The 27989-nt window shown below is 43.3% G+C and overlaps 1 protein-coding gene and 1 long non-coding RNA gene across 9 annotated transcripts in view; one reads left to right on the forward strand and one right to left on the reverse strand.

Moving 5' to 3' along the window:
• The window catches only part of RBFOX1 (RNA binding fox-1 homolog 1), a 2444696-nt gene that overhangs the window by 430263 nt on the left and 1986444 nt on the right, over positions 1-27989 (forward strand). The window lies entirely within an intron of this gene.
• On the reverse strand, positions 16257-17476 carry LOC133238202 (uncharacterized). The gene is made up of 2 exons (XR_009733462.1): positions 17091-17476; positions 16257-16482 (listed from the first exon to the last, which is right to left on the reverse strand). It is a non-coding gene; the product is annotated as an uncharacterized LOC133238202 (long non-coding RNA).

Genomic DNA, 27989 nt, shown 5'->3' on the forward strand with positions numbered 1-27989 from the left:
GTATATATGCATATATGCATTTGATTGTCATTATTTATAAAATAGTTACACTCTATAACGGTGTTATAATTTAAAGGTAATGTAAATACGGGCATATGCACATAAATGCATATATGTACATGTATATGTACATATCTCCCCTAGGACCAAAGGAACCGTGGTTCAGTATTCACTACTTCAGTATTCCCAGTGAATATTTGTGTATTATACATTTGTCTTACATAGATTATAATCTTAAGCTCTGAAAACAGCTTATCTTGGTAGATTCTGTTTTCTTTATTTTGCCAAAGAGAGAATGGGGTTCAGAAGTGGTAAGTGACTTGTCTTAGGCCACCATATACCAGGTGCCAATTGGGTTAAATCCCATCTGTGTTGTGTTGTGCTATGATTAGTCACTTGGTCATGGCCTACTCTTTGCCACTGGAGCTTTTTTGCACTGCTCTTTTTTTTTTTTTTTTTAATATTTATTTATTTACGTGGCTGAGTCGGCTCTTAGTTGTGGCATGCAGGATCTTCCACTGTGGCACACAGACATTCTAGTTGTGGCTCAGGGGCTTAGTAGTTACGGCACACAGGCTTAGTTACTCTGAGGCATGTGGGGTCTTAGTTCCCTGACCAGGAATCAAACCTATGTCCCCTGCATTGCAAAGCAGATTCTGAACCACTGGACCACCAGGGAAGTCCCTTTGCCCTGCTCTCACCTGCCCTCTCCCGTCTCCATCCTCCAGTCAGCATATCTATCGGATTGCTGAGATAAGATGTCAGAGCATTGTCTTGTTGTACCTCAGCTGGGAATGTGTCAGGCAACTCAGATTTTTCTTGCTATGTGCAGTCTTGCACAAACGTCACCCAAAGCGCTTCATGTATTGATTTTGAAGTTACAAAGAAATTTTAGCAAGTAAGCTAATTCACAAATACCCACAAGTAGTAAGGATTGACTCTCTGTGTGTGTTAATGTTAGAGGATGCACAGAGAAAACTCCCCTTGCTGGTTTTGAAGAAGGAAGCTGCTATATTGTGAGAGCTTGCCGGGAAAATCCCATGGACGGAGGAGCCTGGTAGGCTGCAGTCCATGGGATCACTAAGAGTCAGACACGACTGAGCGACTTCACTTTCACTTTTCATTTTCATGCATTGGAGAAGGAAATGGCAACCCACTCTAGTGTTCTTGCCTGGAAAATCCCAGGGATGGGGGAGCCTGGTGGGCTGCCGTCTGTGGGGTTGCACAGAGTCGGACACGACTGACATGACTTAGCATAGCATATTGTGAGAGGGGCCTTTGGAAAGGGCCATGGCAAGAAACTGCCAGGCAGCTTCTAGGAGTTGGGAGCAGCTCCGACCAGCAGCCAGCAAGAAAAAGGACCTTAGTCCTACAGCTTTAACGAGATGAATTCTACTAATGACCTGAGGGAGCCCGGAGTGGACTTTTCCTCAGCTGAGCCTCTGATGAGACCCAGCCTCAACCAGCGGCTGCTGGATTTCCCCTTGGTGAAGATGCTGCGTGCAGGACCCCACTAACCTTTGCCTGGACTCCTGATCCAGAGATACAATTCGATAATTAAATATTATTTAATAATAAACTTCAAGATTCTGAGTTTGCGATGGCTTGGTATGCAGCAGTAGAAAGCCATGCAGGAAGTGAATGCTCATGGCTTCTTAACATGAGGACCTGAATCTCTAGTGAAGAAGCTTATCTTCTTCCAGGGATGTTGGTGTGATACCTGGTTGTTGGGAACCCAAGCAACAGGTGTGGTGGGGTCATTAGGACATGGCCCACAGAATGTAAGAGAGTCCTGAGGCCAGGCCAGAGGGATGTAGTCACTGGGCAGCTGAGAAATAAAGACATGAGGCACACCTGGGAGACCAGGTAACAATGGAGACGCCAAGGTTAAAGCTATGGTACAAGCAGTCAATCAGCTGAAAGGATAAGGTAGGTAGGTTCTGAGATGAAAGCAATTATGCAGCTTTGCAAATGTCTAGACTCACTCCATAATTCACTGTTTCCCAGTCGCCCCAACCCTGGGATGTCATGTTAGGGTGCTTTAAGTGTCAGGAAGTTTTCAGATCTCTGTGAAGGCACTATTCTGGTTGCCATGGAAGACAGCTTAGTGGACAGACGTGGGTGTATTGCATCCTGGTGTGAGTTGTTAAGCACATCAACCTTTTCTGTTGCCAGCAGTCCCCTTAGATGATAAATCTCCTCCCTCCTGCCAATGGGCACTTTAACTCTTTCCTGACACTAATTTCATAAGTAGGAGATGACAGCTGTGGGTAATGAGACTTGGAAACCATCCAAACTTTTGCATTAAGAGAAAATGACTTTCAGTTTACAATTAGTGCATTTCTAATTTACTTAAAAAACATGCATAAATATGCACATACATACACAGAAACAAACAAAAAAATCTGAAACTGCATCGAAACATTACAGGGGTTGTGCCTGTGTGGAAGATATGGGGATGAATTTTATTTACTTTTGTCTCTTTAGCTTTTTCCTTTTTGTGCTATACACAGTACTTGTGGAATAACAAAAGGTTAAAAAACTCATTATGTATTGGGGGGAAAAGAAAATTCTTTCTTAGAGGTCAGGCCCTTCTTTCAATCATGCTCCATGGACAGTGGGAGGTGATGGATTTGAGTGTGGGCATTTGCCAAGGATGCAGCGAGCATTCTGGTTTCAGAACTTTTGGTGCCAGTGAAATTAAATAATCTTAAATGTCACCTTCAGAGACTCCCTCTTCCCTGCTCTGTCCAAGCTGAAGCCTGCGGTTTTATTTTGTGTTTTGGCTGGGCTGGGTCTTTGTTGCAGCGCACAGGCTCTTCATTGCAGTGCGCCGGCTTCTCCAGTGACGGCACATGGGTTTAGTTGCCCTGCGGCATGTGGGATCTTAGTTCCCCAACCAGAAGTCGAACTCGAGTCCAGTTCATTGCAAAGTGGATTCTTAACCACTGGACCAAGGTCATTAGATGTTTTGATTCCCTTTGCCTGGAATGCTCCTTTTTCCCTCCTTATAAACAGTAACTTCCTGCTCCTTAAACCCAGCTCAAGTGTTGGCTCTTTGTGGATGCTCCCCTCACTTAGACGAGGCTGGGGCTTCATTAGGGGACCCTGCTCTGTGCTGCCTCAGCCCCACCACCCATCACAGGTTGTAAAGGCCCCGGCAGTGCCTGTTTTCCCCAGTGTGAGTAGATGTCTTTTGTATCCATTGCCAGTGTCTGTCGTAGAGCTTGGGGGCACAGAGTAAAGTGCTCCGTAAGTGAGATAAATTTGAGCTTAGCTCTCATTTTCCCTCAGAGTTGAAAATGGAACCCAACTGTGCTTGGCTCAGAAGTAACCCTAATAGGGTGGGAGCCAACATTGTGCAAAACCAAGATGGGCAGCCAGGGATTTTGCATTCTGCATTTTTCACGCCCTAACTGGGGTGTGCATGCGAGCCTGAGGGGTAATGATTTACCAACCTCATTTTCCAAGACTGTTATCCTTCATCTTGACACACTATTAGAATCATTTAATTATCACTATTTTGCCTTGTCATTACAGAGCTGCTGCGATCCATTATTTAGGGTTTTCGGGTTTTCTGCCTTCTACCTACCCAGTGGGGGCAGAAGTTGAGATTTCCTGTGCAATTTGGGTTCTGTAACTTCAGGCACACAGGCTCCTGAGTGAAATCAGCAGGAGTCTGGGGGGTGGTTTGGAGGATCGGCTGGTCTCTGTTCTTCCTGAGAGCTGACTGATACACATGGTACTCTGTGGTGTTCCCTTTCCCACAAACACTCTAGGGTCATCCCTGCTCTGGGATCCAGGTTTCTTTGCCTGCTGCACTCGTTCCCAAGGGTTTTGTCAAACCAGTTTCTTCAAATGATGCCTCTTAGAGACGTGGGCTCTGAACCCCGATTTAAATTAGATCACTCACTGCTCCCATCATTATTACTATATTTCTGTAGTATTCTGTTTGATTTCTAATTCTAAATGTAATACTATATATTTTCTTAATAAATCTGGAAATACAGTAGTGTTTAAAAGTCATCCTAAATAATCCTGCCATTTTCTCATTGATGATGATAATATGTTTGGGGTATTTCCTTTCAGTTTTTTCCTATGCATTTAATTTTTTTCCTTGGTTTTTAATTGTATTACAGAAAATTTCAAACACACTGAAAAGTAGAAAGTATAACAAGTTCCTATGTACTTACCACCCAACTCCAACAATCATTACCCATGTATTGCCTCATTACCCATGAGGCAAATAGTTATGAAGGAAAGCTTCTTTATAGAAAAGCCACAGATATAAGAGCAAGCAGGATGATAAACCCCCCAGCAATCCCTAAAAATCATTAGAAAGTCACTGTTTTGCAGCTCCTAATGAAATAAGAGTTTGTCAATAATGATCAATAACTGCTGAAACCACGAAGTAACAGGATTATGGGGAATTTGATGATGGATGGATCCAAATGATACCACCTGAACCCACTGCTCAGTCTTAGAATCACTAAAAGTGGGGAAATTAGACATATCTATGCAATATATAATACCCAGTCCCACCCATGATGTGCTAACATTAAAAAGAAAATAAATTGCATGTAAATCTAATGAAGCTTTTAAACCTAATTGACAGTTGTAGGAAATATGAGGTTAGAGGGAAATGTTAAACATGATTTTAAGTTTGGATAAAGTCAGAGAAATCTGCTGCTGCTAAGTCACATCAGTCGTGTCCGTTTCTGTGTGACTCCATAGACGGCAGCCCGCCAGGCTCCCCCGTCCCTGGGATTCTCCAGGCAAGAACACTGGAGTGGGTTGCCATTTCCTTCTCCACAGAGAAATCTAGAAAGTAGGAAATCCTAGCAGAAAATTAGAGAATATACACATAAATTGAATCTTTGAAAATACGTATGTAAACTCATTTGCTTATTCTTAAAAGGTTGATCACCATCTTTTCTTTTAAAGATTAGAGAACAATATAATGAACTTCCTGTACCTACCTTCTGGCTTCAGTACATCTCTATTTTATATCTCATCATCCTATATTTGCTGCAGAATTTGTAGAGATTTTTAAATGAAACTGATTGTCCCTGCCATTGCTGTTCCCCTTCCCATTGTCTTCCTTTGATGCCTTAATTATTATTCTCATAGATATTGTCTAAATTCTTATGAATCCACTGAAAAAATATATCTCATGCATCTTTACTCAACATTTTTTTAAATCTACACTTTCACAGGCAACACTAGTCTATTCCATTTATTTTCTCTGTAATATTTCCCTGCACGACTATATCATGATTAGTTATCCTTTCTCATATTGATGGACATCCAGATTATTTTGAACACTTTCAAACAAGGCTCCAACTAAGACTTGTCAATGCACATCCTGGTGTTGACATTAAATGTGCAGAAGTGAGACTGCACAGTCAGAGGGTAAGTGCATCCCTAGGTTTACCAGATGTTTCTAAAACTAAGTCTTGTCAACCACTTGTAAAAGAATGAAACTAGAACACTTTCTAACACCATACACAAAAATAAACTCAAAATGGATTAAAGATCTAAACGTAAGACCAGAAACTATAAAACTCCTAGAGGAGAACATAGGCAAAACACTCTCTAACATACATCACAGCAGGATCCTCTATGACCCACCTCCCAAAACATTGGAAATAAAAGCAAAAATAAACAAATGCGACCTAATTAAACTTAAAAGCTTCTGCACATCAAAGGAAACTATTAGCAAGGTGAAAAGGCAGCCTTCAGAATGGGAGAAAATAATAGCAAATGAAGCAACTGACAAAGGATTAATCTCAAAAATATACAAGCAACTCCTACAGCTCAACTCCAGAAAAATAAATGACCCAATCAAAAAATGGGCCAAAGAACTAAATAGACATTTCTCCAAAGAAGACATACAGATGGCTAACAAACACATGAAAAGATGCTCAACATCACTCATTATCAGAGAAATGCAAATCAAAACCACTATGAGGTACCATTTCACGCCAGTCAGAATGGCTGCGATCCAAAAGTCTACAAGCAAGAAATGCTGGAGAGGGTGTGGAGAAAAGGGAACCCTCTTACACTGTTGGTGGGAATGCAAACTAGTATAGCCATTATGGAGAACAGTGTGGAGATTCCTTAAAAAACTGGAAATAGAACTGCCTTATGATCCAGCAATCCCACTGCTTAGCATACACACTAAGGAAACCAGAAGGGAAAGAGACACGTGTACCCCAATGTTCATCGCAGCACTGTTTATAATAGCCAGGACATGGAAGCAACCTAGATGTCCATCAGCAGATGAATGGATAAGAAAGCTGTGGTACATATACACAATGGAGTATTACTCAGCCATTAAAAAGAATACATTTGAACCAGTTCTAATGAGGTGGATGAAACTGGAGCCTATTATACAGAGTGAAGTAAGCCAGAAAGAAAAACACCAATACAGTATACTAACACATATATATGGAATTTAGAAATATGGTAACAATAACCCTGTGTACGAGACAGCAAAAGAGACACTGATGTATAGAACAGTCTTATGGACTCTGTGGGAGAGGGAGAGGGTGGGAAGATTTGGGAGAATGGCATTGAAACATGTATAATATCATGTATGAAATGAGTTGCCAGTCCAGGTTTGATGCACGATACTGGATGCTTGGGGCTGGTGCACTGGGACGACCCAGAGGGATGGTATGGGGAGGGAGGAGGGAGGAGGGTTCAGGATGGGGAACACATATATACCTGTGGTGGATTCATTTCGATATTTGGCAAAACTAATACAATATTGTAAAGTTTAAAAATAAAATAAAATTTAAAAAATAAATAAATAAAACTAAGTCTTCCCTATTTTTAGTCTCTTGCACCTCTATTTGAATTTAAAGAACAGTGTGTTAAATTTTGATGAAAAGTTATTATAGTTTTTATAAAGCCTCTTGATGAAAATGGAGAGTGAAAAAGTTGGCTTAAAGCTCAACATTCAGAAAACGAAGATCATGGCATCCGGTCCCACCACTTCATGGGAAATAGATGGGGAAACAGTGGAAACAGTGTCCGACTTTATGTTTCTGGGCTCCAAAATCACTACAGATGGTGACTTCAGCCATGAAATTAAAAGACGCTTACTCCTTGGAAGGAAAGTTATGATCAACCTAGATAGCATATTCAAAAGCAGAGACATTACTTTGCCAACAAAGGTTCGTCTAGTCAAGGCTATGGTTTTTCCTGTGGTCATGTATGGATGTGAGAGCTGGACTGTGAAGAAAGCTGAGTGCTGAAGAATTGATGCTTTTGAACTGTGGTGTTGGAGAAGACTCTTGAGAGTCCCTTGGACTGCAAGGAGATCCAACCAGTCCATTCTGAAGGAGATCAGCCCTGGGATTTCTTTGGAAGGAGTGATGCTGAAGCTGAAACTCCAGTACTTTGGCCACCTCATGTGAAGAGTTGACTCATTGGAAAAGACTCTTATGCTGGGAGGGATTGGGGGCAGGAGGAGAAGGGGACGACAGAGGATGAGATGGCTGGATGGCATCACTGACTCGATGGACGTGAGTCTGAGTGAACTCCGGCAGTTGGTGATGGACAGGGAGGCCTGGCGTGCTGCGATTCATGGGGTCGCAAAGAGTCGGACACGACTGAGCCACTGATCTGATCTGACATTGATTTTACAGATTTATCTGAGAAGAGTTTACATCTTTATGATATTATTTTCTTATATATGAATATTGTATACGCCTCACTATTTTTGAGGCCTTCCTTCATGTCTGTAAATTATATGTATGTATATATATGCATATATATATTTTTAATATATGTGTGTATATATATATATATATATATCCCTGGAGGAGGGCATAGCAACCCACTCCAGTATTCTTGCCTGGAGAAGGCCATGGTACAGAGGATCCTGAGGGGCTACAGTCCATGGGGTCACAAAGAGTCAGACATGACTGAAGCAATGTGGCCCATGCACACACACATACACACACACACACACACACACAAAGTTGTTTATATATTTAAATTATGTATGTATCAATTCTCTCTCTATATGTATATATAACATATATTTATATTTAATTTAAATAATATGAACATTTATTTCTTGGTATCTTAGAGGTTTTTTTATGTCATGTGAATGGAATATTTTTTATTATGTAAGTTTGAACTGTTTATTTTATTCCAGATATTTGCTGTTGTTACTCAGTCACTAAGTTGTGTCTGACTTCTTGTGACCCCATGAAATGCAGCACGCCAGGCTTCCCTGTCCTTCACTACCTCCCAGAATTTGCTCAAACTCATGTCCATTGAGTTGATGATGTCATCCAACCATCTTATCTTCTGTCGCCCCCATCTTCTGCCCTCAATCTCTCCCAGCATCAGGGTCTTTTCCAATGAATTAGCTCTTCATATCGGGTGTATATGAATGTGAGAGTTGGACTGTGAAGAAAGCTCAATGCCAAAGAATTGATGCTTTTGAACTGTGGTGTTGGAGAAGACTCTTGAGAGTCCCTTGGACTGCAAGGAGATCCAACCAGTCTATTCTAAAGGAGATCCATCCTGGGTGTTCATTGGAAGGAATGATGCTAAAGCTGAAACTCCAATACTTTGTCCACCTCATGCGAAGAGTGGACTCATTGGAAAAAACTCTGATGCTGGGAGGGATTGGGAGGGGGAGCAGGAGGAGAAGGGGATGACAGAGGATGAGATGGCTGGATGGCATCACTGACTCAATGGACATGAGTTTGAGTAAACTCTGGGAGTTGGTGATGGACAGGGAGGCCTGGTGTGCTGCGATTGATGGGGTCGCAAAGAGTCAGACATGACTGAGTGACTGAACTGAACTGAATCAGGTGCCCAAAGTATTGGAGCTTCAGCTTCAATATCATTCCTTCCAAAGAATAGTCAGAGTTGATTTCCTTTAGGACTGACTGATTTGATCTCCTTGCAGTCCAAAGGGATCTCAATGTCTTCGCCAGCACCACAGTTCTGGATATAACAATACTATTGCTTTTTGTATATTGATCTTTATCCAGAAATATTGCTAAATTATTTATAATGCTAATATCTTGGTTGTAGATATTCTAGGTCTTGGATATTCTGTTTGTGTTATCTGTATCATTTGTGAAGACTGTTTTGGCTCTGCTTTGCCAATCTATAGATGTTGTGCATAACGTAATATATTAAATATTTATCAAATTACTGCATTATATTATTATTATCTTTATTGATGCCACATGTATTGTTGTTCTGTTAGCTAGAAGATCAAGAGAACAGTGATGAATAAAAGTGATGATTCTTTTCTTGTTTCTGACAGTAGTAAGAATCCATCTATAATTTTACCTTGAGGCATGATTGTTGCAGGGGGTTTTGATAAGTAACCTTATTGGGCTACAAAAATTCTCTACTATACTTAGTTTGCTAAGTTTTTATAATGAATGAGTATTAAATTTGATAAAATACTTGTTCAGCATCTATTATTATGTGCTGTCTTCTTAACTTTTTAATGTAGTACATTACCTTAATAGGAATTCTGGTTCTCAACCATTATTGGATTTCAGGGATAAACCTATTGGATTATGATGTACTATTATTTTTAGATCCTGATGGATCCAGCTTTATAGTGTTTGAGATTTTTACATCTTCACTGATAAGTGAGAAGGCTTATAATTTTCTCTTCTTATACTGTCCTGGTTTGATTTTGTTACTTTTCTTTTTATATTTTCTGGAAAAATTACATAAGGCAAAAGATTATATGTTACTTGAAAATTTGATAAAATTTTTCTAGTATTTTTCTTTTTTGCCTTTAGAGTGAGTATTTTGGAGAGGAAAAGCAACTTTGGTCACCAATTCTGTTTTTTTTTTTTTTTTAGTTACTGGCTCATTGTGGTCCTTCTATTTTCTCTTGTCAATTTTAGTAATTTAGGATTTCCTCAATCACTGCAGATGGTGACTGCAGCCATGAAATTAAAAGACGCTTGCTCCTTGGAAGAAAAGTTATAACCAACCTAGACAGCATATTAAAAAGCAGAGACATTACTTTGCCAACAAAGGTACAAGTAATCAAAGCTTTGGTTTTTCCAGTGGTCACATATGGATGTGAGAGTTGGACTATAAAGAAAGCTGAGTGCCAAGGAATTGATGCTTTTGAACTGTGGGGTTGGAGAAGACTTTTGAGAGTCCCTTGGACAACAAGGAGATCCAACCAGTCCATCCTAAAGGAAATCAGTTCTGAATATTCATTGAAAGGACTGATGTTGAAGCTGAAACTCCAGTACTTTGGCCACCTGATGCGAAGAGCTGACTCACTGGAAAAACCCTGATGCTGGGAAAGATTGAAGGCAGGAGGAGAAGAGGACAACAGGGCATGAGATGGTTGGGAGACATGATGGTTGGATGGCCTCACCGACTCAATGGACATGAGTCTGAGTAAACTCCGAGCATTAGTGATGGACAGGGAAGCCTGGCGTACTGTAGCCCATGGGGATGCAAAGAGTCGGACACAACTGAGCAACTGAACTGAACTGAACTGAAAAAATTAGACATTCAGTGTACATATTTTTGGTTTTTAGCGTGTACGTGCTTATAGTTTACATTTTATTTTAAAAATATATCTAACAGAAATATCCTACAACCCAGAAATACCACTCTTGGGCATATAACCCAAATATCTGAAAATGGACTTTAAAAACATACATAAATATTTAAATAAGCTCTCTTCACCGTAGCTAAAAGGTAGAAACAACCCAAATATCCATCAATTGATGGATGGGTAGACAAAATATGATACATCCATACAATAGGAAATTATTTCTCCATGGAAGGAATACATCTAAGTGAAAGAAGCCAGACACAAAAGGTCACACAGTGTGTGATTCCATTTATATGAAATGTCCAAATTAGACAAATCCATAGAGACAGAAAGCAAAAAATCTTATTAGGATTTTGATAGGTATTGCACTGAGTCTGTAGATCACTTTGGATAAAATAGTCATTTTAATAACATTAAATCTTCCAAACCATGAACACAGTACTGTCTTTTTTTAAAAAAATTAATTGATTGATTAATTTTTCATTGCACTGGTCTTTGGTGCTGCACACAGGCTTTCTCTAGTTGTGAAGTGCGGGGGCTACTCTAAGTTGTAGTGCTCAGGCTTCTCACTGTGATGTCTTCTCTTGTGGAGCATGGGCTCTGGGTGCATGGGCTTCAGTAGCTGTGTCTTGCATGATCCAGAACGCAGCCTCAGTAGTTGTGGCATAGGGGTTAGTTGCCCCGTGGCATGTGGGACCTTCCTGGACCAGGGATGGAACCGTGTGCACGCGTGCCTGCTAAGTCCCTTTAACCATGTCCGACTCTGCAACCCTGTGGACTGTAGCCCACCAGGCTTCTCTGTCCATGGAATTCTCCAGGCAAGAATACTGGAGTGGGTTGCCATTCCCTTCTCTGGAGTGTCTTCCCAACCCAGGGGTCAAACCCGGGTCTCCTATATTTCAGGCAGATTTGTTAGTGTAGTGGTTCTCAAGCAGAGGACAGTTTTTCCCTCTGGAAAACACTTGTAACTGTCTGGAGATGTTTTAGTTGGTCAGTTAGGCACTGCAGTGTTCCACTGGCCTCTGGTGGGTAGAGCCCAGGGGTTCTGCCAGTCGTACTCCAGTGCACAAAGCAGCCTTCCACCACCAGCATTATCCAACCCAAATATCAGCAATGTCGAGGCTGAGAAGCCCGTAGTGGTTCCATCGCATGGATGTTACCAAGCATTATCTTTCCATTCTTTTGTTCTGTTCTTGGTTGAGCCATGCTGCTTGTAGGATCTTAGCTCCCCAACTGGGGACTGAACCTGGGCCCCAGCAGTGAAAACTCAGAGCCCTAGCCACTGGACCACCAGGGAATTCCCCATTCTGTTTTTATTAATTAAAAATTTTAGCTTAATCTTTCTCAAAATAGCTGTTTGTAGTTAACACTTAAAACAGATTGCCGACATATTTGATCAATTTCTGGGTTCAGCTTTGTTTCTTCTGTCCTTCTGTATTTGTTATCTTTTTTCTGAAGTCCACCTTTGACAGTTCTTTAGAACAAGGGTTAGTGGATATAAACCCTCTCAGCCTTGCTGTTCCTGAAAACATAATTGTGTTGCCTTCACCGCCAAATCATGGTGAGATGGATCTGATTCTCAGTAGTTTCTCCTGGCATATTGTTGACTTGTGTTCCTTATGGATGGCTTTATTTTATTTTATTTTTGCAACTCTAAGTGTCACTTCTTTGTAGGTAGTAATCTTTTCCCTATGTCAGCTTTTAAGATTTTTCTTTATTTTTTGTGTTTTATGCAATGTCGGTATGAGGCATCTAGATGTGCATTTTATTTATCCTGACTACAACTTTCAGAGGACCCAGGTTACTTCAATTTTGGGAGATTCTCCACAATGATTTCTTGTCACTTGTTCTTTATTACTGCCCTTATTCATTTCTGGGACTCCCATTAGATGCACGTGGAACTTTTCAGTCAGTCATCCTTATCTCTTGCCCACCCTCGTCTTTGTCTCTTTGACTTTAGTGCACTCTGGATGAATTCTTCAGACTTACCCTGCTTGTGGTCCCATTTGTTCCCCATGCTCACGTGTGAGCCAGACGTTCAGTGGCCAGTCATAGGCTGCATGCCCGCTCTAGGAGCTGAGGGTGGGCTTGGTCCAACCCACAGAGCCTGAGAGTAGGCAAGGGAAGGAAAAGTAAAAGAATGCTGCTAACTCCCAAACGGAGAATGACACCGGGCGGGCGGAAACAAGTTGTTCGCTGCAAACATGCTGTCCCCTTGATCTGGACTTTTCTTTTTTTCACTGCCTCTCATCTCCCTTCCTCCTTGCCCTAAAGGGCTCAGAAAACTCTATTTATTGTTGAAGATCCTAACGAGTCAATCTTGGCTTCGTGTGATCTGTCTCTTGCACTGCATTATTGGCTAATTGTCTGTCTGCCCTGCCAGACCATGTACTGTCAGCATCAGACACTGTGTCTTCTCCACACTTAGAGCTGAAATAGGATGTGGGAAGAACTTGGCTTCCAAAAGTAATAAAAAAAATTGCAAAAGGAAATCATGTGAAAGTTTATTGTTTGTAAAGTTGAGAGGCTTCACTGGAGAAAACATGGTGATGCTTAAGTTTGCCTCAAAAGACCACTCTGTAGCCAGAATTGTAGAGATTACAGACATCCAGCATCCTAAATGTACAAGTAGGTGGAGAATCCTTTGATGGCCATCCATCCAGAGGCACATATTATCTGTGGCATGACCAAAAGATAGGTTGTCTGGAGGATTTCCAGGTGACTTCTGACTTCCTGGAGCTTAGGTTTGAATGCCAATTTTGAATAGCCTTAACTTCCTAATTTTTATGGACGGAGAAATCTATAAATCCTTTCAAACAACATAAGCTATAGGAGACCCCTGTTTTGTCTGATGCTGTTCTTTCAGTGTCTAGAACAATGCTTGGCAAAGAGCAGTAGCTTAATAGATACGTGTTGACTGAGTGACTAGAAATCTAGGTTGCCATCAAGGTCATGAATAGTTATTGGTTGTGATGGATGTGGAGAATCGGTAGAAAGTCCTCATCACTTACTTGACTAGTGAGGAAACAAAAGACTAATTGCTGTGCAGATGTCTGAGCGTTCAAACCATTGTGCCTGAACGTCTTGGGAGGGTAACAGGGGTTGGAGAGGGTTCTGAGTTTCCTTGCTTGCTTTTGTCAAGGGTTGAGATCTATTTTAACAACCAGCTTCTATGACCATAGTATGTTAACCATGACGTGATGGGTGAGACTGTGGGTGTTAGTCAACCCGTCTCTGAAATGGGGGTAACACGGTGTTGACCTCATAGGACTTTGGAGGGGTAGAATGAGCTGATGCATGAACATGACTCAGGGGGCTGGCATGCAGTGAGCTTGTGTTATGGGACTGAACTTAGTAATTGCTCTCATTTTAAAATAACACTCCTGGTGCCCAAATCTTTGGTTCTGGTGGTTGTGAATATGGGGAGAGGGAAGATACTTCTGTTTTACTGTGTCTGTTAGAGTTTGACAAACTCCAGAGCGCTTCAGTATGCCATGATGTATCATGAAGTTGTTCCTCTATTAGGACATTCAGTAAATAGTTATTTTGTGTTTTCTCTGTGCCAGAGCCAGTGTAGGTACCAGGGCAACAATGATGAAAGACATACCAGCACTCATGGCATTTACAGTCCAGGGTGTGAGAGGGACAGGGGAAAAAATAATCAGACTTATGATTATTTCCTTGCAGTGGTTCTGCATGTCATCAAAGCAGAATATAGGATACTATATAGGATATAGGATACTATATAGGATACTATATATAGGATACTAATATAGGATACTATAAGACATAACCTAGCTACGTGTGGGACAGAGGGACCTTGGGAAAGGCTTTCTGGAAGAGGTGACATTTAAACCAAGTCTTTCTGAAGAATGTGTTTAAGAGTTGGCCAAGCAGACAGGGCAGGGAAGGGCTGCCCAGGGAGAAGGTCACAGCTTCTGACCAGGATGGAGTTTCTTTCATTAAAGCGTCAGCAGGAGGACAGGATGGGGAGCCCAGAGAGCAAGGAGGAAAGTGGCAGGAATGAAGCCAGGGGTCAACTGTCTCAGGCCACCTTCATGTACTCTTTGTTAGCGGTTCGTTGTTATACTAGTCATGAAGAGCTATTTGAACAGAAACAGGCTCACAGACTTAAAGAACTTATGGTTGCCGGGGGAAGAATGGGGGGGAGTTAGGGAATTTGGGACTGACATATACACACTGCTGCATTTAAAATGGATAACCAACAAGGACCTACTGTGTAGCACAGGGAACTCTGCTCAGTGTTAGGTGGCAGCCAGGATGGGAGGGAGTTTGGGGGAGAATGGATACATGTATATGTATGGCTGAGTTGCTTTGCTATCTACCTGAAACTATCACAGCATTATTAATTGGCTATACCATATATATACACACACACACACACATATATATATATATATATACACCCCCAATATAAAATAAAAAGTTAAAAAAGAGTTATTTTAAGATTTTAAATGAAGTAAGAACGTGGACAATTTGGTGAAGTTGTTAAGAACATAGACTCTGGAGTCAGGATGTTGGGACTTGGACTCCAGCCTAGCTCTGGAAGAAGTTATTTAGCTTTTGAATCTCAGCCTTCTCATCCATAGAAAGGGGATAGTACAAATCCTTATTGGGTTGTTGTATCAAATAAGTGTGTATGTATATAGAATATATGCAGGAATGTGTGTGTATGTAGCTTAGAAAGATGCCTGGGAAACTTGAAATTATATAGAAATTTAAACTGTCATGATTTGAAATATTATTCTGTCTGGCTTGTTGTTGTTCAGTCGCCAAGTCATGTCTGACACTTTGCGACCCCCTGGACTGCAGCATTCCAGGCCTCCCTTTCCCTCACTATCTCCTGGAGTTTGCCCAAGTTCATGTCCATTGAGTCAGTGATGCTACCCGACCATCTCATCTTCTGCCACTCTCTTATCCTTTTGCCCTTAATCTTTTCCAGCATCAAGGTCTTTTCCAGTGAGCTGGCTCTTTGCATCAGATGACCGAAGTACTGGGGCTTTGGCTTCAGCATCAGTCCTTCCAATGAGTAGTTATTATCTGGGTTAAACCCTCTCAAATCCTTACACAGAAGCACAAATCTGTTCTGTCTTCAGAGAGTAAAAGGGGCCAACTTGTGCCCTTGAGTTTGCTAGGACAGACTTTTCAGGAGAGAGGAAACCAGCCTTGCAGGTCCCTTCTCCTTAAGCCACTTTCTGGGCCAGTAGAGACAAGCCAGGACCATCTCCCAAGATCATCTGATATGATGTGAAGTGAGCAGAGGCGCCGTATGTTTAGTTCTCCAGCCATCACTGGGTATGCATGACAGCTTCAGAAGCTGCTGGATGAGACAGGAAGAATTTGGATCAAACTTGTGCAAAGAGAAGCTCAAACCATCTCCATGCTTGTCTAGAGGAACTCTGGAGGCTAATCCATCACTGGGAGGTGGAAATGAAACCCCCACTGCTTATCTCCCAGAGAAGAATCACACTCGGAGAGGCCCCTGGGGTCTGGGGGTCTCCGTGCCACATGGGGAGGTTGGGGTGTGATTTATTAGCATGTGCCCAGCTCTCTCGCCTTTTTGTCCGTTGAGCAGTGCTGGGAGCCAACCAGGCCCAGCTACTTTGCATGCTAATAAAGATTGGTGCATGTAATTATTCAGCAGTCACACCGTTATTCCTCTGAGATAAATCATCCCTGGTTTATTTACCCTTCTCCCTTCAAGTTATTTTAAGTTGCCTTTAATGCACCACATCTCAAGTTGAGTGGAAGTACCAATGATGGTAGCTTTTCAGACATCCCTAGGTGGCGAGTCTTCCTCTGGCCCTGTCTGCCTTTGTGAGGGGCTCTGCCAGCACCAGCACCCGACCCTGGTTCCTCACCTTCACCCGATTGCCATGCAATGCCTGTGGAAGCAAGTCTAACAGGGTAAGCTGGGTCAGTGCCAGGATCTCCTGAGCAACTGGTTGTTGGGAACTTTTGACATCCTGTGTGATGGTGGCTTAGTTACTAAGTTGTGTCCAACTCTTTGAAACCCATTGGACTATAGTCTGCCAGGCTCCTCTGTCCATGGGATTTCCCAGGCAAGCATACTGGAGCAGGCTGCCATGTCCTTTTCCAGTAATCTTCCCAACCCAGGGATCAAACCTGGGTCTCCTTCACTGGCAGATGGCCTTTTGCATCTCAGGCTGATTCTTTACAGACTGAGCCACCAGGGAACATCCTGGAGTAGTTTGAATCAGGACTAAGACGTATTTCAGTTCCTACTCCTTAGGGATAATGTTGTCCTTTAACCAAAAAAGTCACAGGAATTAGTCAGTGGGACCTGCTCCTTCTCCAAGAGGATGTATCAATACATGGACCACCTCTTCCTCCCAGGACCCTCTTCTCTCAGCCCATTATTTTTGCCCACTTTTGTCCACTTTGCCCCCCAAATGTATAACCACCACTGAGAAGTAGGTCACAGTTCTTCAGTGGAGTAAGGATACATCTCTCCGCTCCTGTAGCCACTGACCTGTGTCCTAGAAGGGCGTCTCCCTTACTGCCTTGTATCCTTTGTGGAATCACCGGAAACAGTAAATTCACGTTTTCCTTGTTATCTCAGCTCTTGGGTACCTCTGTGACGAGCAAACGTTTGACATTAGTACATGCATCTTTTTTGACTAGCAGCAAAGTTAAAACATTCAAAGACAATGGAGAGAAGGCAGTCATTGTGAGGTCATGAAGCAATGAGGCAAGCAGGAAAGGAGGCTTAACTTTATGGTCTCTGGCCATCCCAACAAAGGAATGGAAGAGCTGAAGCACGTGGGGGTTTGGGGGGTGGACAGAATCACTTTATCACTCCCCTGGAATGCAAGGAATGAGAACCCTTGTTTTACTTACCAACAATTCCAAAGAGCTTAGAACTGTTGAGTGGGAACGCAGTAGGTAGCCAGAAAATGTTTGTTGAATGCATAACAAACCATCTTGCCTTTTCCCTTTATGTTCATATCTTCCTTGGAAATTTACACAAAAGCATAAAACATATACAGGTGAGAGATGCAGTCAGTTTAAACACATAGTTTGTCTGAGAAGATGGGGGTGAACTACAGCCCAGACCGTGGTGCCTGTTGCCCCCAGCCTTCGAGCACCATCCTGGTTCTCCCTTAACAGAAAGCCTGACCTCTGATTTCCCTGGTGCTCTCCCGGTGAGTCATGATGGAGAGATGATTGAAAACAAAGCCTGAGTAGGAGGGAGTTGGTCATTAAAAATGTATTTTCTCTGGGAATTTGTTTTTAAAACTTTGGGCCAGAAAATATGTACAGGAATGTTTGGCTTTTAATAATTAAATCTTGCATTGTTTTAATTTTCTCCAGAGTGTCTCTCCGGAGGAAAATAAAGTTGCAAATCCAATATTTATGTCTTTCCTAAAGCATTGGTTGCCAAACGAAATGAGTTTTGCTATTTTTTTTTTTCCCTCAGTGGTTGATTTGTCTCCAGAGGGATCCCTTTTGAATTTGCAGGAAGGGCTTAATGTTCCATGAGAGTGGGGAGGAATCGTTGGAACAGGGGCACGCGGGTGTGGAAATTCTTGGTTTAGGAGGATGTGGGATTTCGAGTGTGGTCCTCCTTCCCCCAACCCCACCCTGTAAGTTGCTGGCATCTTTCCTTCCCCTCATCCCAGTTCACAGGCCCTTTTCAGCAGGGAGCAGAGACCGAGCACTGTGTGCAAAATCAATTATTTGTCTGAACACGTGAGGCAGCCTCTCTCTGCCCTCTCCATCAGCCTGCCCACAAGGGGGATGTCCAGGCATGTGAAATGTGAGTAACACCCAGCACACTGAATCAAGCTTTGGATTTTCTAAGACCTTTCACTTCCCAGGCAACATGAACCCCATCGTGGGGTACTTTCCTTCCCCAACAGTGGCACCCACACCTGGAAGCATCTCAGAACCAAGCAAGCCCTGTTTAAGCTGAGAGGGGTAGGCGGGGACCAGGCCGCTCTGCTGTGCACGCGTGGAACTTACGCTGCAGCTGTTTCAGGAGATGAGCTTCTGTAATTGCTGCTTCAGCAGCGTTTGACTTTCCAAGTCAGTTGTTTTGTAAGGGCCTTGACATGCGGGTGCTTTCTCACCACACTGGGGCACCTCACGCCTCCAATGGTGAATGGCAGTGCCCTCCTCCTAGACGCAGTTGAACCTGCATGTGGTTTAGTGACTATAGCAAGTGTGGGGTCCTTTCTGGATGGCTAACACCTCTGCTTGCCATGTGCAAGGCTCCTGGGGAGTAGCTGAGAAGGCCTAATATTATGCCTTCCCCCAACACACTGGCTACAAACGCAGTGTTTAAAAGCACAGTTGTTAAGCACCCCAGGGAAGATACAGCTGGCATTCAGCACAGCTCTCTGGTTCACTAGCATTGTATCCTTGGGTAGAAACTGTACCTTCTATGAACATCAATAGCCTCTTCACTTGCTCAGGAGAGACATGGGTAATTTATTGGGATCCTGTGAGGATTGAGAAGACCCATGTAAAGGACACGACACAATACTTGGTAATAAGAAGACACTCAACAAGTGTTTCTTAGAAAGGAAGTATAGGAAGGAGCATTTATAATTATAGTTCAAAATTATGTTTCAAAGAATGTGTTCCATGAACAAAAAGCCAAACCAGAGTCTGTAACAGAAAGCAGATCTTCCGGGTTAAAAACAAAATAAAACAAAACCCAGTGGAACCACGTGGACCTGGGATCAAATTCCAGGTCTATTACTTAATACCATCTGTGACCTTGGGAATGCTTTTTCTAAGCATTAATTTTACAGTCTGTAGGTGGGGGCACTGATAGACACCTCAGAGGAGTTTTTAAGGATTATTAAGTAAATTCATCAGTGTAACCAAAGTGCCACATGGAAAATTATTATTGTTTTTTGTGTCGTTGTTGAAAGTGGGGATGGATAAAGGAGTTTGCTGTCCAGGCTCACCAATCCTTATGCTTCCTGTTCTCTGGGTTCCTTCTGGAATCTTTTCTTTCCTAAAAACCTAAATTAGTCAGATTGGACCTGGGTATATGAAGAGAGACATGCATTTCCTCCTGAACTTGAATTTGCCTGATTTCATTCATTCATCTGATTTCATTTGTATCAATATATTCATTATAACTTAATTCCTTTAAAAATTGTATGAGCAAATATATATATCAGTTCAGTCCAGTTGCTCAGTTGTATCTGACTCTTTGCGACCCCATGAATTGCAGCACGCCAGGCCTTCCTGTCCATCACCAACTCCCGGAGTTCATGCAAACTCATGTCCATTGAGTCGGTGATGCCATCCAGCCATCTCATCCTCTGTTGTCCCCTTCTCCTCCTGCCCCCAATCCCTCCCAGCATCAGAGTCTTTTCCAATGAGTCAACTCTTCGCATGAGGTGGCCAAAGTACTGGAGTTTCAGCTTTAGCATCATTCCTTTCAAAGAAATCCCAGGGCTTATCTCCTTCAGAATGGACTGGTTGGATCTCCTTGCAGTCCAAGGGACTCTCAAGAATCTTCTCCAACACCACAGTTCAAAAGCATCAATTTTTCAGTGCTCAGCTTTCTTCACAGTCCAACTCTCACATCCATACATGACCTTTGGAAAAACCATAGCCTTGACTAGACGGACCTTTGTTGGCAAAGGAATGTCTCTGCTTTTCAATATATATACATATACATATTGCCTTTCACAGCAACATAAATGGACGTGTGTGCATGCTCAGTCAGTGTCCTCAGTTGCTCAGTCTTTGGGACCCCGTGGACTGTAGCCCACCAGGCTCCTCTGTCCATGGGTTCTCCAGGCAAGAATACTGGAGTGGGTTGCCGTTTCCTCCTCCAGGGGATCTTTCCAACCCAATGATCGATCGCAGGTCTCCTATGTCTCCTGTGTTAGGAGGTGGATTCTTTACCACTGAACCACCTGAGAAGCCCTGAGTGGACCTAGAGGTCATCATATTAAGTGAAGTAAGTTAGACAGAGAAAGACAAATATATGACATCACTTATATGTGGAATCTAAAATGTGATACAAATGAATCCATATACAAAACAGGAACAGACTCACAGACATAGAAAAGAAGCCTATGTTACCAAAGGGGAAATAGGGGGGTAAATTAGGAGCATGAGATTAACAGATACACTACCATATATAAAAATATACATAATATTAAATATTATAAATTATATATATATTATATAAAGTAATATAAAACAATACAGTATCATATATAACATAAACAACAAGGATTTACTGTACAGCACAGGGAACTATAGTCAATATCTAATAATAACCTATAATGGCAAATAAGCTGAAAAATATGTGTATAACTGAATCACTTTGCTATACACATAAAGTTAACACAACACTGTAAATCAACGATACGCCAATAAAAATATGTATGAGCAGATGGAGCATCAGGCACTGTCCTAGATACTGGAGATGAAGGACAGAAAGAGACAATGCCTCCTGTCACATACGCCACAAGTCCTAAACTTCCATATAGAGCAATTCTTTTGAGAGTCTAATAAAAGACTCAGCTTCTCTCTCAAGCAGTGGGGCAGGCGAGAAGAATCTTCACAGACACTTAGTTTTTCATTTCAAGCCACTACTAGACCCAGCTGCCTCCAGCTTAATCTGTGCCTTTCATCTAGTTCGATTCCTTTGCACCTGCCATTCTGAGGGAGGTAGCATCCTAGCGCTTTAAGAAACTGATGCCCCAGCCACTCCAAATGCTTATTCTCCAGAATCAACATATTTCACAAACACCTCCGATCGACACACACACAGGCACATGTTTATCCCCTCTTCACACACACAGTACCTGCTATTGCTCGGTCCAGTGGTATATCTGATGCAGGTTGGACTGCTAAAAGTCTGGAATATATATATATATATATATACAGACTGGATTTGAGAGAGGGTCAGTTCTCTCTGAAAGAAGAATATGTGAGATGAGCGGCTTGAGAGCTTCCAGCATTTCAAATAAACAAGTCTGTCATTATTGAGAACAGACCCTCACTTTCACGTAGAAGAAGATATGAAAGCCAGAGAGAGGGCACAGTCATGGCGGCACCTTGGTACTCTTTGAGCCCCTTACTTAAAATTTGCTTCTGACATCGGGCTGAATTCTTCTCCCACCCAGGGTTTGGGTCTTCAGCCCCATAAAGAATTCCATGAGTCAACACATTCTACTTTTGTTTAACTTTGTTCAAGTTGAGTTTCTGTCACGTGCAACCCAAAAAACTTTGATGAATGCATATCTGTGGATCAATCTCCAGCAAGAGACATATTGGAAAATGTGATTTTATGGCTCAGTGGGATCAGGGTCTGGAGAGAAGAGGGCCCAGGGTGCTGTGGGCACCAGCTCAGAGTCCCGTGCAAAACGGCTCCACAGTGTCCTTTCCAGAAGAGGGAGGGCTGGCCCTTCTGCCCTTCAGTGAGTGAGAGTGAACTTAATGGAGATGAACCAAGCTGGCGACATCCACTGGCAGAGTAATGAGGATTTAAAAGAGATTCTTGTAGTGGGAGGTGTTATCGTTCATTTCCCCCAACCTTCCCCAGGTGTCTCTAGGAAGACAAATGGCGGCTCCTGGCCTGTGAATGTCAATCACAGCATGAATCCATCTCCTGTTCTCATCCTCCCAGGTCCCCTCCCGACATTCCTGTTTAACAGCCAGCCTCATTAGTGGGTCATGTCAGGTAACCTTCCCGCTGCCTTCTCCTGAAGGGAAACCTTGTCTCCTTCACTCTGGAGCTGAAATCTCCCTGACAGCTGCTGTCTCACTGTACATATATAACATTCACATAAGGAGGCCCTCAAACTAATCACTCCACTTATGAAGCCTATACCGTGGGTTGGTTTCCTTTTATACATCATTTCCTTCATTCTTTATATCAGCCTTGCAAAGTCGGAATTGCTGACAAGCACCTAAGAGGTTGGGGCCCTTGTCCCAGAGACTCTGGGTCTCTAACTGGAGCCTGTTTGAATCCACTGGAAAGCAGTGATCTCGTTTAGCCGACAATGACTCTTCAGAACCTTGGTCAGCTCCTGGCACATTGCTGGCTTTGGGTAATGTGGGCTGACAGAGGCATCATCCATGTATCTGAAGATACATGTGAGAGACTGTAAGCTCCCAGGAACTGTCTATTCTCATGTTGTCTATTTTCAGCAACTCATGTTGTTCAGTCGCTAAGTTGTGTCCGACTTTTTGAGACCCCATGAACTGCAGCATGACAGGCTTCCCTGTCCTTCACCGTCTCCCAGAGTTTGCTTAAACTCATGTCCATTGAGTCAATGATGCCATCTGACCATCTTATCCTCTGTGGTCCCCTTCTACTCCTGCTCTCAATCTTTCCCAGCATCAGGGTCTTTTCCAGTGAATTGGCTCAGGTGGCCAAAGTATTGGAGCTTCGTGAGTTTAGAATTAATGATTAGATGACCGTTGATCTGGTCCTATTCTGCCAATTGACTGATGAGGGAACTGAGCCCAGTGTCACACAGTGTGTAAGGGTTAGAGTGAGGTTTGGCGTCTGTGCTTTTTTCTGTGGCTTCCACTGGTCTATATGTCGGGTGTGGGGATGGCCAACTTCTTCTGCTGGTGCCCTTGACAGGGCCCCTTCCTCTGTCTGCTTTCTGGCCTTCCGAGGCTGCAGGCCCAAAGAAGGGGAAGAATGGCTTTGCTGGGGCTGCTGCGGCTGCTGAGACAACACAGGTTACAATGTAGCTCTAATTGCCTGTATTATACGCATGGCAGGCCTGGCATACAGGTGCTCTTGAGGCACTTCCCAATTAATCTTTTCTTCTCTGATTAAGGCTCCCATCCTGCATGGGCTGTGGTGGGGAGGCTTGGGGCGCAGGATGTTTTAAAGAGTTCTGCGCATTGGAGTGAGTGGAGGGATTTGGGGTTAACCATGCTTGCATTATCTGAGACACGATCGCTGCGTGGTCTGGAACATCTGAAACAATATGGAGCCCATTACTGGCTCTGTGTCCCTGGGGACCCCCAGGATTTGTGGGCTCATTGGCAGTGGTTGCATTAGTGCATCAAGCAGGGAAGGGCTGTTGCTTCCTTTACAAGACCTGGGAAGGTCAGAAGAGACTAGAGAGGCCTCTCTGTCTTGGCAGATGCAGGGAAAATATTGATGTATGGTGTGTGTTAAGTTTTCCTTCATTAATCAAATACATATTTATTTGTGAACCCATCCTGTACCAGGTCTTGTTCCTGGAACTGGGGTGCAGTTGAGGGGCACAGGAGACATGCCCCTGGACTCCTGGATCATTTGATCTTGAAGGGGAGACAGTGAGTAATCAAATTATCATGGAAATGAGTGCATAATTGCAGAGTAAGAGAGATTCTCTGGAGGCAAGGGACAGTTTATTAATTTGATTTAGTAAACACTTACATAGCCCTTACCATGCCTGACACTATTTTGAGAACTTTAATAATAGTAACTTATTTAATCTTCACAGTAGACCTCCAGAGCAGGTATCCTTATTTATTACTGTTAATATCTACATTGTATGGATGGGAAGACTGAGGCTCAGAGAGGTTAAGTCATCCAAGGTCATGTTGTTGTTGTTCAGTCACTAAGTCCTGTCTGACTCTCTGCGACCCCATGGACTGCAGCACACCAGGCTTCCCTGTCCTTCACTGTCTCCCAGTGTTTGCTCAAATGCATGTCCACTGAGTTGGTGATGCTGTCTAACCATCTTATCCTTGTCACCCCCTTCTCCTTTTGCCGTCAATCTCTTCCAGGATCAGGGTCTTTTCCAACGAGTCAGTTCACATCAGGTGGCCAAAGTATTGGAGTTTCAGCTTCAGCATCAGTCCTTCCAATGAATATTCAGGGTTGATTTCCTTTAAGATTGACTGGTTTGATCTCCTTGCAGTCCACAGGGCTTTCAAGGGTCTTCTCCAGCACCACAGTTGGAAAGCACCAATTCTCTGGCATTTAGCCTTCTTTACGGTCATACAGCTAAATAATGAAGCTGGGATCTACACTTTCACAGTCTAGATTCAAAGTTCATGCTCTTATCCACTCAGGACACCCTCTCTCTGCTGAAAATATATCCCAAAGGAAGTGGTCTCTGCATCAGAAAGACTCCCTTGCAAAGTGACATTGGGGTTATATTTGAAGAAGGAGGACTTGTTAACTAACAGAGAAAGAGCAGCATGGAAAAGGGCCTTACGGCTGGATGGCAGGTCAGAGAGATAGAAAGGTGTTCATTGAAGTTCTAGGTGAGCTAAGTCTGGGGAGGTAAACTGGAACTGAACCTTACAGGGCCTTAAAGGCCATAACGAGGATTTTTTTGGTCTTTGTGTTCTTAGTCAGTCATGTCCGACTCTTTGTGACCCCGTGGACTGTAGCCCATCAGGCTCCTCTGTCCAAGGGGATTCTCCAGGCAAGAATACTGGAGTAGGTTGCCCTTGCCTTCTCCAGGGGATCTTCCTGAGCCAGGGATCAAACCCAGGTCTCCTGCATTGCAGGTGGATTCTTTACCAGCTGAGCCACCAGGGAAGCCTTTTTGGTCTTTGCCTCCACACAAATGAGGATGCATCAAAAGGTGGTAGGTGGTTAAATTTTTTTCTTGCAAAATGTTGCTGTGAATCTGTAAGTCCATGTGTATCTACAGGACCTAGTACCTGGCGTGTTGGAGACGTTCAGGGGGTGATGATGTCGATGATGACTATAATAATGGCGATGACAACAGCAACAGTAATAGTAAGAGATATTGTTTCCTGAGTGCTTATTCAAGACTGGGCACTGGCTAAATCCTTTATCATCAGCATCTCACTCGATTCTCACAACCGCTTTCCATGAGATTAGGAACAGTGTTACACCGTCTTGCACATGGGTGCTAGCGGTTGGTTGACATTATGTGACGGGTACCGGCAGCACCACTTACTGAGCCCAGCCCTGTCTGGTTCCAGATGCTGGCTTATACCCATGATGATGACTTCCTATCATGAGAGAAGAGGAAGCAGGGCGTTTGGGAGCCTCTCTGCTAATGGTCAGGCTTCCCAAGTGGTTCAGCGGTAAAGAATCTGCCTGCCAATGCAGGAGATGCTGGAGATGCAGGTTCAATCCCTGGATCAGGAAGATGCCCTGGAGAAGGGAATGGCTACCCACACCAGTATTCTTGCCTGGAGACTCCCATGGACAGAGGAGCCTGGAGGGCTCTAATCTATGGGGTCACAAAGAGTCGGACATGACTTAGTGACTGAGCACACACACTTGCACTGCTAATGATCATGTCAGTGCCCAAGGAGTCTTCATGGAGTATTATCTCATAACAACCAGGGAGTTAGACATTATTGGCCCTATTCCATAGGTTAGGAAATGGAGACGCAGATAAATCGCCCCAAACCACATAGTTCCTAAATAGCAGAGGGAGAATTTTAACCAGGTCATCTGGCTTCAAGAAAGCCAGTGGTTACTTATCTAAAGAAATTGCCCTGACTCCTTCTGGTCTAAATTTCCAGACCTTCTTCACACTCCTTTGTGCTTGACTATCTACCCAACTGCTTTCCCCCTGGTGTTTCCACGCTGCAGAATTCCTATTGTTTTAAAGTAGTGAGCAGTCATGTTCTTCGGGGGAGGCAGGGCAGCCCCCCGCTCAAGGAGGTATCTTGATTAGTCTCTAAGACAATCCTTGTAATGAATATTAGTGGCCCATTTAAGAATGGTGGCTGTGACTTTATCCTGGCCAATGAGAGGTAACGAAGTCTGCTGGATCAGGGGAGTGGGGAAAGTTTTTCCTGGTTTTAGAGGGGAAATCAAAGCTTCTGTGCAGTTAAATTAACCAACCCTGAACCAATTTGCCTCTGGATTTCTTCTCGTTTGTCATTGTAAATTTTTTATCTGATGGCTTAGATGGTAAAGAATCTACCTGCAATGCAGGAGACCTGGGTTCAATCCCTGGGTCGGGAAGATCCCCTGGAGAAGTGAATGGAAACCCACTCCAGTATCCTTGCCTGGAGTATTTCATGGACAGAGAAGCCTGACGGGCTACAATCCATGGGTTTGCAAAGAGTCAGACACGACTGAGTGACTAACACTTTCACTTTCAAACCATGTGGAGTTAATTCTACTGTTACCCAAGGCCCAAAGTATCCTTAACTGATATACTCTGTTATGGATGGATCCTTGGTAAACGTTGAGGGAGTGAGGACAGAGAAGGAGCAAGGCAAGGAAGTGAGCCAGGGGTCTAAGCACAGAGGAGATGAAGGGGGCCCTCCTTGCCCTTTAAACTGTAATGGTTGGTGGAGCCTACTCTTTTTTTTTTTTTTTTTTTTTTTAATATTTGTTTATTTGGCCGCACTGGTCCTAGTTGCGGCATTCAAATTCTTAGTTGTGACATGTTGGATCTAGTTCCCTGACCAGGGATTGACCCCAGGTTGATCACTGGAGCATGGAATCTTAGCCACTGGAGCACCGAGGAAGTCCCCTGTAGAACCCACTCTTGTTTCACTCCTGCTGTTTTTTAAATAAACAGTGCTTTCCTCATCTGAGCTAATGTGGGCTTTGGTCCCCTGATTTCCTCATCCTGTTCCCTCTGTGTTTCCAGGGAGGGTGCCTCCTTCTCCAAAAGCTGCCTCTCTTAAGGTTCAAAAAGCCGACACTGGTTGATCTGGAAAATTCTAGCTTTTCAATTCTTTTTGAAGGTGCGCTCTATGCGAAGCTGTGAGGAATCCTGTCCGCTCAGCTGTTTGAGACTTTATAGGTAAACTCTCGCTCTGCTTCCTCATGGTCTCAGTGTGTGCACAGCATCACAGAGAGACTCACTGAGACCCCGGTCCCTGTCACCTGACAAATGGCTCCATTGCACCTAAGTCACTAAGGGCTGGAACTCTGAGGGCTCGACCATTGGGCAGTGAACTAGGACGGTGTGTCTCTGTTTTAGATGCGGTACCAAAAGCTCCAGTGGTGCTGACCTCCTTATTAGAAGTCCAGGGGGATGCCCAGAAGGTCCACTTTGTGATGGATTAGCTGTGCCCTTCAGTGACCTCTCTGGAGGGGGTGTGGGAGATGCTCTGACAGAGCTCAGGTCTGCTGTCACATTCAGCATTTCAAGAAGCTCACTCTGAGCTCTTTAACTATTTAGGAGGTAAAGAAAGAAAACCAATCTCCAGTTTATGGTACCTGGAAATTCACCAGGGTGGTCTGAGGAGCTTTTACACCCATGTGAACTCTTACCTCTCAGCTCAGAGCCTTCTTTGAGCCCTCTGTCTCTTTAAAAAACAAACAAACAAAACAAAACACATGCTATTTATTTATTTAGTTGCATTGGGTCTTAGTTGCAGCACACAAGATCTTTGTTGAGTCACGCAGGATCTTTCGTCACAGGGTGCGGGCTCTCTAGTTGTGATGTTCAGGCCCCAGAGCCGGTGGGCTTCAATAGTTGTG

This window comes from Bos javanicus, chromosome 25 (genome assembly GCF_032452875.1).
Source record: "Bos javanicus breed banteng chromosome 25, ARS-OSU_banteng_1.0, whole genome shotgun sequence".
Classification (NCBI taxonomy): domain Eukaryota; kingdom Metazoa; phylum Chordata; class Mammalia; order Artiodactyla; family Bovidae; genus Bos; species Bos javanicus.